The sequence below is a fragment of the Hibiscus syriacus genome, unplaced genomic scaffold (genome assembly GCF_006381635.1).
Source record: "Hibiscus syriacus cultivar Baekdansim isolate YM2019G1 unplaced genomic scaffold, ASM638163v2 tig00116939_pilon, whole genome shotgun sequence".
NCBI classification, from domain to species: domain Eukaryota; kingdom Viridiplantae; phylum Streptophyta; class Magnoliopsida; order Malvales; family Malvaceae; genus Hibiscus; species Hibiscus syriacus.
The window spans coordinates 2,033,187-2,049,498 of NW_024063477.1; the positions used below are offsets into that span (position 1 = coordinate 2,033,187).

Here is a 16,312-nt window from a genome sequence, read left to right on the forward strand (position 1 = left end):
TATATCATTATAGGGCCCAATTATTTTAATACTTATTATTAAGGTTTAATTTTTTTCAATATTTATATTATGGGTTAATTTTTTCTAATATTTATTATTAGGGGATTATTCTTATAATTTATTTTTTTAATATTTGTATAAGTGTCCAATTTTTTTGTCATATTTTTTATAACATTTGTTATTAAGTTCAATTTTATCAATACTTCTTATTAGGGGTGTGTTAAAATTTAATTACTTTTCTAATAATTTTTGTTATACGAGTCCAATTTTTCAGTACTTTTATTAGAGGTCCAAATTTTTAATATTTTTTATTATAAGCTTTGTATAAGTGTCCAATTTTTTTGTCAATATTTTTTATAACATTTGTTATTAAGAGTTCAATTTTATCAATACTTCTTATTAGGGGTGTATGTTAAAATTAATTACTTTTCTAATATTATTTGTTATTACGAGTCCAATTTTTCAGTACTTTTATTAGAGGTCCAAATTTTTAATATTTTTTATTATAAGCATACTCTTAAATTTTACTTTTAATAATTGTTATTAGGGACCAATTTTTTCAATACTTGTTATTATGGAGTTACTCTTAAATTTATTTATTTTAACATTTGTTATTAGAAAACAATTATTTAAATAACGGTCTGTAACAACAACAACAAACAATCGTTATGTAGTGGTATGACATCGTCCAAAAAGCGATATTCATAATGTTCTGTCCATAATAGCATATGTTATTAAAATTTACAATCACGATGTTTACAGCGATGTAATATCATCAATTATATCCGAAACAACGATAAACAAGACGCGACCGAAATCATAAATTCAAACTAATTAAGAGCCTAATTTTTTATCCATTGTCATTGACGGGTTATGGGGCACTGGAAAGTCAGAAAATTCCACTGAATGGTCCATTTTAGGGAGGAAAAAAGATGGAAGAAACGAGTGGTCCCTTGAGTTTGTTTTGAATATTCAACTAATTTCTAATTAAGGACAATAATTCTGTAAAATATACGAGAATATTACATGTTTCATCACAAAATACAGAGGAAGCTAGCAAGAAGAAAAAAACATCACATTTTCCCAAACATTGTCCGATAAAGGAAGTTTTTGCTTCAAACATGTGAAGCATCAGTGTCTTTTTCCCTATGGTTAAATGTTCCCATAGTTTTGCATATGATTCAAGCTCATCCCTTGGAGAGAAAAATCATTGTTTCAAACACTATCTGGTGTCCCTAAGAAGGGAAAGTGGAGAGGTCGATAGTGAGGCAAAACTAGTAGCACCATTATCATTTCCATGAATGATTCGAACTCATTTTATCAAATGATGATGACGCAAACGAATTCACAAAAGAATCGTATCTGTCTCCAAAACCTTTGCTGCCATCAAACACCGTCGGTGGCCGCAAAATGTCTGGTAATTCTGCATCTTCAATTACCTCACTGCATGCCTCATTGTAGGCCGTGCCACAGGCATATCATTTGAACAAATTAGGCCTAATTTAAGTACCAGCAACATTTCAGCTTCATCATGTTTGCCATTCAGCCTAGAGTCTGCCACATCAAGGAGTCTCCCTTGTATGAACTTCTCCCATACCCAATCAACCAACACTAATTCCTCAGGCAATGCCTTGGGCTCAACCGGCCTACGCCTGCAGGCAACTTCGAGCAACAACATGCTGAAAGCATAGACGTCAGAGCTTGTTGTGGCCTTTCCGGTTTTAGGTAGCTCTGGTGCTAGATATCCCAATGTGCCAACAACCCGAGTTGTCCCCGGATATTAACCGTGTTCATACAATCTTGTAAGGCCAAAATCTCCTAATCTTCCGTTAATTCATCATCTAATAACACATTACTTGCCTTAACATCTCTATGAATCACAATTTGCTCATAGCCTTCATGTAAATAAAGAAGACCCAAAGCAACACCTTTTATGATCATGAATCTCTGCTCCCAATTCAGGACTGTTTTAGGCTCATCGAACAGAATCGATCTAAGCTGCCATTGGACATGAAATCATTCACTAAAAGAAGATCACCTCTTCTCCTGAACCATCCAAGTAACTGAACCAAGTTCCTATGGCGAAGCCTTCCGATACTAGCGATTTCTGATATGAATTCACGCAAACCCTGCTTCGATTCATGAGAAACTCGCTCGGTCTTCGAATGTAGAAAAGTTCCTTTGTAGTCTTTACGAAAACCGCATTGACCGAGTACGTTTTTGTCACTGAAACCATTGGTTGCTTTCGTGAGTTGTTCATAAGGGTATATTTGTGGTCCAATCTTCAATCACATCAGCGTTTTTTATTTTTGAAGATGATATAGATGATAACGGAAGCGGCAATAATGAGAAGAATGGCAGATGAAACAGAGACAGCTACAGTTAAAGCTGTATGCTGTTTTGGTGGCCCGGGTAGTGAAGGCAGAGAAGATAGATGAAGAGCCTGAGGTTCTCCATTGATTCTAAAGCTCCAACCCAAAATATAATAGGAGCTAGCGAGTACTCCGGTTGAAGCTGAGAAACCAACATACATAAACTCCTCAAGAAAAGGTGAAAGATCTACATGAAAGGCAAGATCGGCGATCTGGGTCTTGTTGAATTCGGTGCCACGGTTACATTGATGACGTTTTCGACTGAATCATAATCGATCCAAGCTTGGACTGGCTTACCACTTTTGAGAGTAAGATTCTGCTTAGAGGAACCATCGGTGAAGTAAGCGGCGGGAGCCGATGCATTCGAGACCAAGCTGTTGAGGTCGATGCCGATATGGTTGTCATTGATGTCCTGGAACTCAAAATCCAGAACCGTGTCGAACTCAACCGCGACCAGATGGTTGGTGAAGTTCCCATTATCAGTTGCGTTAAGGATTCCGAGATACTGACTCGGGAGTGCTTCGAGATCATTAGAACTGGCGATTGTGAAAGCCAGGCAGTGCCCACCTAGCTTTAAATACTCGGGCACTGAACGATAACAAAAGAATAGAAAAGGAAAAGGCTTGGCCTTTAGGCGAGTTCTTGAATCTGAGAGAAGAGGTGGAAAAAGCATGACCCTGTAAACGACTGGTGTTTGTTAATCGAAGAATGCCATGTTTATCAATTTCTGCAACTCCAGTTAGTGTTAAGTTGTTGGGATTTAAGTCTTTAAATCCTGGGAAGAAGATCTCGGTGGGTTGTGAAGAGAAAGAATAGAGAGAGGAAATAAGCCATGTTAAGGGCAAAGAATGGAAGTTAAGCCTTGAAGAAACTATGAAAGAGAGATGTCATGGCCAGTGATTGGTCTACAAGCAGAAGAAAGCCAGAAACATTGGCATCAATTTGGCTACATAATACATCGACGGCGAGGAAGAGAAAGAGGAAATTAGCTTAGCTTGCTCCATCACTTGAGCCAATTTTGATTGTCACTTTAACTGTTGTTTCAACATAAGTTTTAGTTATTTAATTAATGGAACCTCACGACCAATTAATCTGCTTCTCAAAACATTATTCTCTCATGCCCCATGTGGTGCGCCCACAATATGCCTCCAAATTTTAAATCCAAGGATACTATTAATTATGTTAGGGTAGTTTAAAAGGGGACCTCTTCAATGTGAGCCACTGTGGAAATATTTAACCTGCTTTTACCTACGCTTTGAAACATGGTTAAAGATGGGGACTTGAAATTTTTCGATTTTGAAACTTCAAACCCAATTTTTTTGACTTTCTGGAAGCAAAAGGTGTGAAGAAAGGGTGACTCAAGATGCCTTGACTCGGGAACAAAACAAATGGTTTTTAAAAACATATTACTCTCATTAGTTTAATCACCCCATCATCAACTTGCACTCCAAGCATACTAATATTCTATGGCTATTAACCTAATCAAAAATGAATTAAAAAAAGCATTTGCTGATAGTGATAATTTAGCCAATTAGCTTCATCTGAGCCGGACCCTATGATGATTCCATCATCTGATAAGTGATAACCAATGGCGACAGGGGAAACAGAAAGCAAAGTCGCCCAAGGTTCGCTTAAATAGATACTGCAACAGTTGGAGCACCAAGGGAAATCTTTGGACAATGGTTTTCTGGACCCTTTTTCTTACAGCATTTCAGCATGTGCTTCTCGTTTAAAATATGTATTTTCTATAAATTCTGGTGATGTAAATCAGTGTTGCTTGTTGGCCATTAAAAGCACCGGGTCATCAACTTTTTGTTCAAATCAGTGCATGTATAAAACATTATGATCGCCCCATTTGAAGCAGCCTCAAGTCTATTATAAGGACCAGGTACAGACATGCTTATGAATTATGGCTTCCTGAAGGTTTGACTGAATTATTTTATGGTATTCAATTACTTTATTTCTCAGGGTGCGGCCACTTGTAATTGGGAAAATAGATGCAGGGAAAGCCAGTTTCCATACAAGTAGCCCATGTTAACTAAGTTGTATAGACGAAGCAAAGATGAATACATGCTAAAGTACAATTACAAAAATACTACTATGTCAACAGTTTTAATTGTAACACAGCTCCCATCATCGCTACGGGCCGTTGGATCGAAGTTTGCTGCCGATGGATCGGTGCAGCCTTCAGGGACAGGAAAATTAATCTGCTGTGCTGCTTTGCCTGCATCCAAACAATTATGAAAAAGCTTAATTGTATGCTTATTATATCCTTGATTATAATCCTAAATCCAGATCCAAAGCCACCACCAAGGCCTCTAGGATCAGGGGCTAACCATAGAAACTTCCATTCTTGATGGCATCATCATTAGCATCTCCCAGGGCTGCCTCTTTCAAGTACTTATCAGACAACTGCACTCGCTTCACATTCCCTGTTCTTGGACCAGCATGTTTCCGTACTCGAGTAGCTTCTCGAGAGTCATTTTCGGCTGCTCGAAAGTCGGAGGTTTCTCCCTTGAATTCACAAGCCTTTTGCCTATGTTTTGTATCCCAATATCCGAAATCCATTTCCTCACTTCATCATCGTATACTCTTGCCCTGAGGGCACCAAAGAAATCTGCAACAAACGTAAAGATATTAGTATTCACCGATTTGCTACGTTTATGGAATCGATATAATGTTACTAAGGCAAGGATGGCTAATTTACCAATGGACTGTCCAGGAAAGTGTCAACAAGCTTGATGATGTCTTCCCTAGGAACATTGTCAGTTCTGAAATACCAGAGGACACACCGATTCGATCTTCCCGAGTTGGCGCCCAGTAGAATTTCTCCATACGACCATCACGGATAAGAGGAGCATACAATGTGGAGAAGTCATTACCGGTAACTATGATAGGTACACGAGGGTTCTCTTCCGTGTTGTACATACCAGGGAGCTGAACATTTGTAGGATTATCAGCAATGTTCATAAGGGTAGCATTAACCATTTGATTGTTGACAGTATATTGGGTGGTTCCACCCATCCTTCCGGCACCTGCATCGAGATCGTTGATAAAGAGGCAGCACATCTTTCCCTTCCTGATGATATCAGCTGCCTCACGGTACCTCTGCCTAATCAATTTCGCAGGCTCCCCAGCATTCCCACTCTCCAATTCACCGGCACTCATCATGATTGGACTGAACATTCATTATCAAAAGATTTAAAGACTAGGAATCCAAATGAAAATTTTAAGGTTCTGTCAATAAATAAAGATACGAACTTACTTGATTCCTATCTTGGCAAAGACAAGCTCACATTGGAATGATTTCCCTTGCCCTTTACCTCCCCAAATACCCAAGATAAGAGGAACCTGTCACAGTCATTAACAAATTATCCAACTTGCTTGACCATCAACACGATTATATACTCAACTGATTAAACAACTCTCAAAATATTCTACGAACAAACCTTAATATTTGGGAGTTTCAAGAAGTTTTTGGTGATGTGAACAACAACCTTGTCCATGAATGCAGGAGCAATATAGAACCCATCAATGGTATTGTCATAGTTGAACCTACAAAACAATTAATTAATGTTCCTCGTCAAAATCCAATGAATTCACAAATTTCTCATAAACTTTTATCATGAAAGTCCTTAGCAGCAACTTACGTGCGGAGACCTTGACTGATGTAGTCATAGGAAGTCATGATCGCATGGTGAGTTCCAGTTCCCATGGGAGCCTGGAAGAGAGTGTCCACCTTTCCCTTTCCTCGGACAATATCCTGTTGGTCATCAGATTCATCATAGGCAAGCCCCGCCCACTTGTCTTTCGACGTTTGCTTCGACTCATCGTATTCAGCAACAGTCTTGAAAATCTTGGGAAAAAAGTACTTCTGGTTATTGATCTTTGAGGTAGCCCTCTTCACACTGTTCCCCAAGAATGTCGAGCCATGCAACTTCACCTGCAACAAAGAGACTCTCTTTTTTACCACAACACCACAAGTCTGTAATAAAACAACTGAATCCATATTCTTCTTAACTTTCTATAAACCAAAGTAAGAAACATATTGTTCTTCCATGTTTTGGTCTTCCTTTAATTAAAGTAAGACGATTAAAACAATGCAAAAGAGACAGTTGAAGGACTGCAAAGTCGAGAGATGCTACGGTAATGACTAAGACAGAAGCATAGAAGTGTACCGGCACTCTGTTAACAGCTCCAACGGCTGGGACAACAGTAGCCATATATCGATGGCTGAGATCAGAATGGGGAAAAGTTTTAAGCTACAACAAGACGAAATGGAAGTGAACAAAGTGGAAACGGTTGTTGGCGTTTTGTGTGTTGAAGATGAAGTTTGGTGCGATGGGGGGTGCTTTATAGGGAGGAGATGTTGGAGTGAAGTGGGGAAAACCAGTGGATTGGCTTGTGGTTACACGTTTACGATTTGGACGTTTTATTGCGTGGCATTTGTGTGAGGTGGGCGCTGGTTTTGGAAATATGGTGGGGCTTTTTAACGCTATCTAGTATCTACAAACAAAATGGAGGCTTCTCGGAACAGTATTTTCTTATCAAGAATGCAGAATTTGATAGGATAAACTATTCGTTTAGTACTCCACCAATCATTTTTATTCTGTTTCAGTCATCTAATTAATTTTTTTCCAGAATTATACTAACGTTATATTTTGGTCACCTGTCATTGAAAAATAAAAGAATTGTTGATGTGGCAATTTAAAAAAAATCAAAGATGATGTAGCATTATCTTATGGTGACACATCAACATCACCGTTAAGTTTTTAATGGTGAGTGCCCAAAATGAAACTAAAGAGTAAAATTATGTATAAGTTTGAAACAAAAGATAATTGGGTGATAGTTAAGATACTAAATGTGTAATTTACCCAATTTGATACCAAAAGAATATTTTTTTACGAAATTTTAAGGTGAATACACAGTAGCATTTATTCAATAACTCAATCATTTGATAATAAATACTTATACCCCTTGACATATGAAGTGCTTGAATCCAAGATAACAACAATCCTTTATTCTAAAAGTAAACTTTTAAAAGGAAAATAATTTTTAATATTCTAAAAATAAAAAAAAATATCAATAAAATATACAATAATTTAAAATTTATAAAGAGTCATCCTACCTTGTATATCTTTACCTATGAGGTTGGGGTTTAAGTTTTTATGTATTTATCAACATGGTTCCTTTATTTTCAGATTATTTTGGATTTAAAATTTAATTATTAGTCTGAATAAATTATATTGATTTAATTTTAATTTTAAATTGAGTCCTTTTTGAAGCAAATTATTAATCAATTAATGTTGAACTAATTTTATATTGATAGACGATTGGATTTTGGCAGTTAACACATAATGTAAATGCAAAGATGGGCAAAGGAATGGCCTCTTCAATGTAGAAAAAGAAACAACAATAAGCGGTCACAATCTTCTGGGCATGCACTGCAAATTATTTGGTTCCTATTATCTAGTTTGAAGATTTAATTAATGTATTCTAATCATTTTTTATTTTTTATTTTTAAAATTTGATCTTAATTCAAATAATTATTTTTATTAACTCTACATTTTTAACCTTTTATTGTAAAACTAGATTTAATTGCATCATTCATCCTCAAATTAAATCCACTTTTTAAATTAATCCCTAAATTTATAAATATTTCAATTCCATCCCTAAACTATGACTATCATTTTAAATTTATCCTTAAACTTTTTAACATTTTAATTTCATACCCAAACTATGACCTTCATTCTAAATTGGTCCCCCAAACTTTTTCAACATTTCAATTTCAACCCAAATTATATGTATAAAATAATCATGTTCCATGTTGATAAAATAGTTAGGTCAAGCTATTTTATTGTATTTGAAAAAAAAATTAGGATAAACTATGGCTAAAACTAATTACATATTCGTATGAATTTGTGGATGAAATTGGAAGATTTAAAAGTTTGGGGACCAATTTAGAATGAAGGTCATAGTTTGAGTATGAAACTAAAATATTAAAAAGTTTAAGGACTAATTAAAATGATAGTAATAGTTTAGGGATGAAATTAAAATATTTAGAAGTTTAAAGACTAATTTAAGATAAGAGTTATAATTTGGGAAACATATGATGCAATTAACTCTAAAAGATATAAAGATTAAAACTTATTGGATTAGAACTTATTAAGTAGCAGTGGCTTAAAGGAGTGTTGTTCACCCTTGAGATCTCGAGTTCGAACAATTATATCTATAAGATGTACGTATTTTATCAGTGATTAAAAAATTATAAACATATACAACCCTATAACCATCTTAGATTTTTATAAAAAAAGGTTTATTGAATCAAAATATAGAGACTAAATCTATAATTTATAAATAGTAGACGGAGTGGTGACTGAATTTGACCCTAATCATTGTGAAATTGCAGTTCCAGAGGCTTCCCAGAATATCTAGTGTGTCTATACTGTTCTAAACAATTCTATTTTGTGTTGTCTAATAAGGCTTCCACTCATTTAATATGCTTGATTTCTTTGCGGAGGAAGATGAAATTTCTGGAATCGGAATGGCCCCGCCCTCATTAAATTAGAGGCGGGTGCGGATGTAGTCTTTATTTAGGTAGGCACGTGTTCGCTTAAAATTTAATTTTTTTATATTAATAATTTATTTTATTTTAAAATTTTAATTGTATCTATTTTATTTTTAAAAATTATGTTAATAATATATATATTCTTAATTTAAAATAAATTTCTGAATCTATCGTTGATTGTACGATTAAGTTCATATAATTTTAATCATTTTTGGTTGATTTGATTCTCTAAAAGATTTCTGAGTTATTCAGATAATGCAAACCGTATGATTTGTGTATGAGTCCAGCAATTAGATTTGATAATATATGTTTTTTTTTTAAAATTAAGTATTCTATTAAAAAATTTAAAGTATTGATTTGTCAGATTTTTCTTAAATAATATTTTAAGCTTTTTTATAAATAATTTGTAACAATTACAATATAATATTTGTTTAGGATAATTTTAATTAATTGATAACACACATCCGACAAATACTATTCAAATTCAGAACGTTTAGTGAGAATAATATTTTTTTTATCACTGAGATCGCTTAATGGATAAATTCTAAGGTTATAAAGAGAGTAAATTAAATGGAAAAGATTAGTCACATAATAAAATTTAGAGTAAATTATCAAATAACATTGAATTTTAAATGATGTATTGTTTATGTCATTAAACTTTTATTTTTTTAAATTATAGCATTGAATTTTTATTTTAACTCTATTTATGTTATTGGACCGTTAAAATTCAAACGGTGTAATGACATGGACAAAAGATATGGTTTTGTGTAACTATTGATGCGATGTCGTTTTAGGTATTAAACTTTATGGTGTATTGATTTTGTCACTAAATTTTTAACAATTCATTTTTTTATAATGTGTTTTTTACCATCATCGACAAGCAACAACCAATCACTGATATTTGCTATAAGATTGATATCAAAATGTTTTCACTCATATTTCTTTTTCTAGAATTAATTTTACATGAAATTCACATAAAATTAATGAAAATGAATTAAAAATCTATATTTTTTAAGTTTTGAAGATTTTCTTAAATTTTAAAAATTTAAAGTGTTTGTTCAAAAATTTAGATAATAAAATATTATTTTAAAACTGATATCGTCGAAAAACCATCCAACATATTGAAATATTCAATACATCACATTTTTTGACATTATAAATTTGTACAAGCGTTTTCAAATCCGTTTAAAAATAAATTATACGAATACACATAAAAAATAAATTATAGATCAATTAATATTTTTTAACATTTTCTAGATCGGATATTTTAAATTGATACATGAATCATTTGCCAATCCTTACTATCTTTAAAATGAAGGGTATAATATATCGATAATTTCTAGAATAAATGATTAAAGGTTTTTAATTGATATTTCCTCTCTAGGTCATAGGTTCAATATTCGTTATGAACAAAATTTGTTTCCCTAATTTCTTAAGTAAGAATTGTTCAAGAAAATGACACAATATATAAAAATAATTCTAATGTTTGATTAAATAATTATTTTTTACCTCTATTTTTAGAGCATTTTAACCCCAACGTTTTATTTTAGAGTAAAAATGTTCATTTTTATCTTAAAATGAAATATTAAAAGTCAAAATGTTTCAAAATAAAGAATAAATGTCACAGTGACTATTTGATCAAATATTAAGAGTCTTTTTATTCTAAAATAAAACATTAAAGACCAAATTACTTCAAGAAATAGAGATCAAAATAATTATTTTTAATAAATATACTAAAATAAATGAAATAGATTATATAAAATTTAAATTTATTTAAAAGAAATATAAATTAACGTCATAAGTGAATTTAGATACACTATAAAAATAATTAAAAATCATTTAAATTTTTTTTAAAATTGATTTATTAACATCTCGATTAATCATTTAAATACATTATTTTAGAATTAGAACAAAAATAAAAATTAATTTAAACATATTATATTATTTTTTTTCTAATCAATACATATATCCTAAAAGTCACTTGACATTGTAACCTTTTACAAATACTTTTCAAATCCATCATTAGGGGAATAATTTTCATAATATAAATTTTATTCATGAAATGAAGCATCAACCTCGTATTTTAATTAATCATTAATATATGATTTATTAATTGATTAATTCAGATCAAATTTTATAGAAATTTATTATAAAAATGATTTTTATAATCTAATTTACTCCTCTCGTAAAGTTAGAATACATTACTATCACTTTGATAAGCTTGCCTTGACAATTTTTATCATTACAGAGACTTCCGTCATGGTTGGTCTTTCTTCAGGTAATTTACTTGCACACATGAATCCGATTTCTAACATCCTGCCGATTCCGTCATCGTATGCCGGCTGCCATTCTTTCTGCTTAAGTTCATCTTCCACAACATCCTGGAAATTATCAGGAAGATGCGTTGAAACCCATTACTGCAAATCCATTTCTCCACTGAACATATTGTCCACAGGTCTTTTCCTCGTAAACATTTCAAGGATCACTATGCCGAAACTGTAGACATCGCCTCGTGTCGACACGCCTGCACCGGTGCTGTATTCTGCATTGCTCGATATGATCAGCTTTCGGAAGACTTAAAAACAGTAGATAAAATCAATACAAACATTACCTGGAGCCATGTAGCCAATTGAACCTTTTAGTCCAAGTGAACTACTAAAATGAGCATTGGGTGAATTTTTAAGTAGGATTCTTGCGAGTCCGAAATTGGTGAGATGAGCCGACATTTCTTCGTCCAGGAGAACGTTACTCGGCTTGATATCGCAATGCACGACCGGGGTTTCGCAATCATGATGCAGATACTCCAGTGCTGATGCAGGGCGGACCTATGTGGCCCACAAGATAACATCTGCATACCCATTTTATTTTAAAAAATACCAATAGTTAATATATTATATCAAAAATAAAAATTCTGCACACCCTTTTTTATTTGATTTTGATTTTTCTGCACAATTTTTTTGTTGCTGAAATTTGTGCACACCCTTTATATTAGTGTAGCCACCATTTTTCATAACCCTTAAATCTCATAACCTCAAATCTCAAAAATTCAAACCCGACAGAACCTTAACCCTAATCCTAACCATAGAAATATCATGATTCAGCCGTCACCGCTGGTCCAAGCTCGCTCAACAAAACCCCGGAATATCCGGAGCATTAAAAGCACACCATCATCAACAACAGTAACACCACAGTGGAGCTAGGATTATTTTTATTTTTTTTAAACCTATGTAAAATTGGTTATAAAAACCAAAACCATGTAACCGAGAGGGGATCTCTTCCTCTCGTTCTTTCTCAACAGAAATACAAGAAGCCTTTTTAAGGTATTTTTCTTCTCCTTTTCGTTGTTATTTGGTTTTAAAAAGGATAATAAAAACTAAAACAAAGTTTAGATAAATTTTTTAGGGAAAGAAAATAAGTTAAAGAGTAAGTTTACCTGGATTTTTTGTGTTCCTTGTCGAATAGAGTCGTGGGAGAAGCGATTAGAGCCGGGTTAGTGTAGTTTGGGTAGTAGCGCCACCGTGTGTGGTGGCTCTTTTTGGTTTCCTTGGTGAACGCTGCCGTGAGTTGAGGGAGGAAGAAAAGGGAGAAAGAGTTGGGATTAGAAACTGCGTGAAAAAATATTCTGGAGAGGGGGAAGGAGTTGATATCTTAAGGTTTTTGGGTAAATCACGCTTTAAGTCCCCCTTTTTAGTGTGTTTCATGTTTAGTTATTAGTTTTAGGGTTAATCGTGTCTCAGGTCCTCCTAGTTTTAGCATTTTTTGCAATTTAGTCACCATTTCCTTTTATTTTCTAAGATTTACGAATTAGATGTTTGGTTTTGTATTATTTTAATTTAGTCATCTTCTCGAGATTGGCCACTGATGTTGATGTTTTTCTATTTTAGTCCTATGTTTATGGTTTTATCATGATTCTAGTGCTTCTATTTGTTATTCTCTTGTTTAATGCTAGAATATTTACTTTATTAATGTTTAGGATATCAAAGTTACTTTATATTTATTTTTGTCACCATATAGTGAAAGAATCCAAGTGTATATTATTTATTTTTACCATTAAAGTATGTTTTATGTTTTATATATGTATTTTTTTGTATTATTATTATATATTACTTTGTATATAATATTATAGAATGATAGAAACATTTTATTTTATATTTTTATTATATTTTAGAATAAATATCATGTTCTATGTTTAATATAATATTTAGAAAATATGTATATATTTATAAAGCAATATAAGTTAAAAATAAATTTAAAATGATTCTTTTAATCCATGTGTTTATATTTTTTCTCTAAGTGCTTCAATGTATCATATTTTATTTTGTTTAAAAGCCTCATTAGCATAACTTAACCGATTATATAATTGGATTAAGGGTAGTATTTATGTATTTTAAAATATTAAGAAGGGACAGTCTTAAAACAACTAGATGTCTTTTCGATATTTTAAAATAAATAATATCCCACTAGAAAAACCTAAAAAATTGATTGCATTTAAAATTAATTAATTTTGAAGGGAAAAGGAAATATTCATTATTTTAAACTTATCGAGACAATTTGCTAATTTTATTAGAGATTAAGTCTCGGTGTTTTTTTAAATTATTGAATATCCCTTATCTTTTCTAATAATATTCGGATTAATAAATTTAATTTCTTTCTTTGGTAGAATAATTTTTTTATATGGAATCCTTAGGAAAAATTATTATTCTTTTTATTTCAGTTGGGAAGAGAAATATTCGTCCTAAAGTATTTTAGGGTGTATTTTCTCTTCAATTGGAAATAAGAGAATATTTTATATTTTTCCTTAGAATTTTTGTTCTATAATATTTGTATGGTTGAATTAGGAATAATGGAATCGTGATCTAAATATATATCGAATTCTTAGATTTCTACTATTTAGAGACAATATATAATCGATGGGTACCAATTTTGGGCGTTGTGGGGGTGCTAATCCTTCTCCACACGTAATCGACCCCCGAACTCTTTTTTATTACTAAAAATGAATTTCTGTTTATACATGGATCGATACATCTTTTAAAATGATGTTTTTCTTAAAAAACTCTTTTAAAAGAAGATTTTTGGGTATTCGGCCTACCTAACCCAAAAGGTCGATGGTGACTCCGAAACATTTCTTTTACAAAATCGGGTTTTCACGTAATGAGTCGAGACTCGTCGTATCGCCGGAAATCGGTTACGACAGCTTGGCGACTCCGCTGGGGACATTAGAGGCTCAAGCCTTAAATCAATTATATATGGTGTCTATAGTTAGAAATTGATAATTCGGTTATATTTAATTTACGATTCCTTTGATTCTTTTCAATTGTTATTTAATATCTTTGTATACTAATGAGTGTATTTGATTAATTTTCAGATGTTAAAGTCTCATATTCGCTTTTGTTCATTTTTGTGTCGTTGTTTGTCAAAGGTTTGATAATTTCTCCTCACACACAACACTTGCATTGCATAACATAAGCTATATACACGAGCTCTTCCTTTTAAGTGGGAGTGAAAGCGACGTCTTCGTGAGAATTTATTCTCCGTGTCAGACCTAGCAATTAGCTTCCGGGGTACATATATCCTATGTCTTCGTGAGAATTTATTCTCCGTGTCAGGCATAGGGAAATGTGCCCCCTTGAATTGAACTCGATCCGCTTAAGCCTATAATGGGTTAAGATTGAGGGTCTGGCTCGCCCAAGGGGGCACCAATAAGGACAATTCAAGTACCTTTACTCTTAGAACCGAAACTATGCATATAATAAACCATAGAAACCCACCCGATTTAAGACCAAGCCGAAACTTTGTCCATAGGTACCCAAATAAGTGTACACAAAGGAGAAATGAACTCTAACCTTTTTTAAATTTATTTTTATAAATGCATGTGAATTAGAAAATTATGCGGTTTAAGGTTTATCTTATTATTTTAAGTATATGGGTTAGAAAGCATGATTGGGTAGGATTGTTATTTATTAAAAAGTATGTTTGGGTAGCTATCATGATGGGTAGGTTTTTTTTCCAAAATTTTATTAACTCATTACATGTACTAACTTGTTTCATTTTCTTGTTTCCTTTCATTTTTTATATTTGCATTGCATCATTCAAGATTGAGGGTGTTGATCTTTATTTAATCATCAAATTGGAAAGCTTTCAGTAATGGACGAAAAGTATTCGAGTCAAATTGTTCAAAACTCCGAGGTACGACAATGGTCTGAAGCACTACAAAGACAAGAAGGGACAGTTTGCAAGCCAATCATGTGTCAGAATTATTGGGTTATGCTCCTATTTCTCTTAAAAGAAATGACGTCCAAGACTTACGAGACATTTGGGAAAAATGGGAATCAAGTAAGAAACTGTAGTTTTACCAGTGTTATGGGGACATTTCCTATCTGTTGTATGTTGACATAGAGGATGAGCTGCTCTGAGCCTTGATTCAATTTTGGAATCCAGGTTACAACTGCTTCACTTTCAATCAAGAAGATATGGTTCCTACCATCGAAGAATATATTGCTTTGTTGCACATAGAAGAGGCTCAAGAGAATCGGATTTATTACAAGTCTATCAAAACTCAACCCTTCAGAATCAAATTAGCAAAAATTACGGGAGTGCGTGAGAAATGGGTAGTTGCTCGTACCAAACAAAAAGGCAAAAGCGAAGGTATTTCTTGTACTGCTATTAAAGAAATTATTCAAAGTCATCCTGATGAGAAAATTCGATTTGATCTTTTTGCACTGGGTATTTATGGCTTAGTCATCTTCCCGATGGCCTTGGGATATATTGAGGCTGCAGTTATGGATTTATTTGAACAATTACCAAAAAAGATCAACCTTTGCTCCTGTGATTTTAGCAGAGACCTTCCGATCCTTAAATGCTTGTCGAAGGCTTGGAGGTGGTCGATTTTCAGGGTGCGCACAACTACTATATGTTTGGATACGTAGTCAATTTTGGAAAATTGAAAAGATTTCATATCATCGTTTTAGTACCAGCTACTCGCCTTTGAGAGAATTCCTCGAGCAAGATTGGCCAAAAGGAGTCACTAAAGACATGTGGATAGATGCCTTTAGAAATATGCGAGACAAGGACATTGTTTGGCGCGCCCCTTGGCAAATACAAAGTGAGCTCCTCTATAAATGTGGTGACTACAATTGGGTGATACTGCTTGGTTTGTGGGGAGGAATTGGGTACGCACCCCTTTTGGTTTTGAGGCAATATGATGGCCGTCAATTTGTCCCAGTCACTGCTGGATTGCACTCATCTGAATTCGTGTTTCACGGAAACAATTATAAGAAAAACATCCTTGAGGTAGTTAGAGCATGGAAAAAGACTTTCCGTACTAGAGTTGAGGCAGCCAAAGTGATGTTGACGCCAGATTATGAGGAGTGGA

General features: G+C 33.2%; 2 pseudogenes; both read right to left on the bottom strand.

The window, feature by feature from the left end:
• Positions 1–1,071: 1,071 nt before the first annotated feature.
• LOC120188259 lies at positions 1,072–4,090 on the bottom strand (annotated as a pseudogene).
• A 295-nt stretch (positions 4,091–4,385) lies between these two features.
• LOC120188231 lies at positions 4,386–6,718 on the bottom strand (annotated as a pseudogene).
• Between the last annotated feature and the right edge of the window lie 9,594 nt (positions 6,719–16,312).